Source organism: Sinocyclocheilus anshuiensis, unplaced genomic scaffold, assembly GCF_001515605.1.
Source record: "Sinocyclocheilus anshuiensis isolate Anshui unplaced genomic scaffold, SAMN03320099.WGS_v1.1 scaffold2492, whole genome shotgun sequence".
NCBI classification, from domain to species: domain Eukaryota; kingdom Metazoa; phylum Chordata; class Actinopteri; order Cypriniformes; family Cyprinidae; genus Sinocyclocheilus; species Sinocyclocheilus anshuiensis.
Window position 1 is genome coordinate 223,856 of NW_015542584.1, and position 3,071 is coordinate 226,926.

General features: G+C 38.7%; 1 pseudogene; it reads left to right on the forward strand.

Moving 5' to 3' along the window:
• Positions 1-3,071, forward strand: part of LOC107694440 (tripartite motif-containing protein 16-like) — a 7,220-nt pseudogene that overhangs the window by 3,378 nt on the left and 771 nt on the right.

Here is a 3,071-nt window from a genome sequence, read left to right on the forward strand (position 1 = left end):
TTGGGTGAAGTGTGGAGCTGATGAGTTTTGATTTCTGTTTTCTGTAGAGTTTCCAGTCTCTCTCAGCACCTCCTGAACCTACAGACGTAAATGATGATTCCTTCAGTTCTCTTGTCTCTTTTGATGATCTGAGAGAATCTGTCCAACGGCTGAAAGACAAACTGGAGGATTTCTGCAAAGAGGAGCTCAAGAAGATCTCAGACAGAGGTAAAGTCCTGGAGATGTTTAACACATTCGAAAGATGTATTACTCTTATCTGTATGACCAAAAATGACAGAGCATTTTAAGTTAAATGCAAATGATCGCACCGGTCATGCAGTGAGCGCTACTGTTCAGCTTCCACACCCACACAAACACAAATAGCGCACATTTATAGGATAACATTAGATTGAGTGGCCATGTAATGAGGCTACTACTTACATGTTTCTGATTATAAGCCATATTTGAGGTCGATGATCGAAACAAACGTTTGCATGTCCTGACTAGAGGTGTGCGATATTGACAAAAATATCACGATATTTTGTGGGATTTTATCGATAATGATAATTAGGCGATATTTGGCTGAGTGTGTTATTGTACCGTGGATAGCTGACTCCTAAAGTTTTCGATATTCTTCTTGTGTGGTGGTCAGTTCACAGCAGAGACAGAAATTAATCTTTTCCAACAAGTTTAAATAGATTTTTACATTTTATGGGCATTTTTGTAACCTTTATAAAGCCATTTAACCTGCAGTTACAAATGCATACATAATGTTTTGATATATTAAACATAAAACGTTGAATACTGATATTTTTCATGTCTGGTGATTTCCACAGAAACACTCACCAACATTGTTCCCAGAACCAGGAACGACTTCCTACAATGTAAGTCAGTAAGAAAACCAGCAGAAAAACTCACTGAGTGTGTTCATGTTCTTCCTGTAGAAGGTGAAAGAAGAGTTTTATAAATGATGTAAATGATAGGGCTGCCCTCGACTAAATATTTTTCTGATCGACTAATAGTCGTTCATTTGAATTGATTAGTCGGCTAATCACACGTTTATATTAATTAACCATATAAGTTACAATAATGAGCCCTTAATTGCCTATAGCCTATCAGCGCTCAAGCGCAAGCATAAAGTTTGCCACAGAGCACCGCAGAAGTAATGATTATGAATGCAGGGAATTCAGGGAAAAAAAACAGCAAGAAGACTGCCTTAACCTCATAATAATTCATTGATAAACTAGGGTTTTTGGTATTTTCGGCTGCAGTGATGAAGTCGACACTGACTCTTCATCTCCACAGTGGATGTGCACGTTTCATACGGATTACATAATCAGCAAATATTTGTTTTCCATTTGAATTGGTTCATTTAAAAGTAGACATGTCGCTTTCTGTAGATATATTTTTCATGTCTGTGAGGCAAGCACGAAGTTTCGGTTGATATATATATATATATATATATATATATATATACTTTAAATGTGAAATTAAAACCGCCAGCAGGAGGCAGCAAGTCACTGTTAATAAAGGAGTCATTGCGACTGAACCGAATCATTTTTAACGGTTGATTCATTCAGAAACGAAACATGTCATGTTGCTCAGAGACACAAAACAGTGCTGTGGCTTTGTTTTGAATTATTTTTGTTGTCGAAATAGAGCAAAAACTGGCAATATGGTGTCTAAAACGTAAATATCTAGCGTAGCGTCACTTCTGGCAGGTCACGTTAGTCAAGCTCGCATCAGCTGACTCTCAGCTGATCCCCATCAACCTATGGGAATACGACACCTATCCAAGTATTCATATATAAGGTCCCGCAGTAGTATCAGCAGTTTTCGCATTGCTCGATAGCTAATTACCCTCCTCCATCCCCAACTCCTCCTCTGTCAGTCAGGATTCAGCCTTCTGATTCTCCTTTGAATCAGACTAATTCTAAAACGTGTACATAACATTATTTAACTTTAACGATATCTGCAATACATTTATGTTGGTTCTGTTCTGTTTACCCTAGGGGGGTTATCGCTGCTCTCCCTGCTCTCATCCATGCTAGGCTGCATGGATGCGCAGGGAGTCCTTGCCCAGAATGGAACCATACCGCCAATCCAAACTGTATGCTAATTGTCAATCATCTTTGACGATAGTGGTCCTGACAGAACCCTTAATATTAACTAACTTCTTGTTTATTGAACTGTTTTAAAAAATCAATATCACATTTGTAATCATGCTAAACTTTGGAGAAGAAAAACGGCACTCTTCTTGTGATATTAACTATATGAAATTATATAAATATATACATTTTCTGCCCCCATATCTTGAATTTTGTGATCATTCTAAATGTTTTAAATAGACTGAATCATGCAGTGAAAGAACGCACTGTAAATGCGCACGTGCATTATTCTAACCTGCTAAACTTCATCACGTGATGAATGCGTGCACTCTGTAGTGTGTTTTGCATGGTTTTTGCAATATACTCGATAATGTCAAATTGCACATCGTTAAAACGACAATTTCGATATTGTCGCAGATGATATATATATCGCACACCCCTAGTCTTGACCGATGTGCTGTAATTACCACACAGACCAGCTGTTAATGACCTGTCCGTCACGGACTACTGACTTCACTTTCTGGGGATTTTTTTTCCCTGCAACTAATAAAATTGTGATTGACTAAGCATCTATTAGGGGGCAGCCCTAGTAAATTATGATTTGCACAGGATATCTGGTCATCTGCACTGGGACACTGATGATACACTGAACATGAAGAGTTCAGCTACATGAAAAGATCAAACAGATTCATAATTCCTGACTCTGATGTGTTTTATCTCCAACAGATTCCCATCAGCTCACTCTGGATCTGAACACTGTGAATAAACGACTCCGTCTGTCTGAGAGCAACAGAGTGATTACTAACACTGGCACAGATCAGCCATATCCTGATCATCCAGACAGATTTGATGTGTGTAGTCAGGTGTTGTGTAGAGAGAGTGTGTGTGGACGCAGTTACTGGGAGCTGCAGTGGAGTGGAAATATTGGTGTGTTTATATCAGTATCATATAAGAGCATCAGCAGGAGGGGAGGTAATGAGTGTT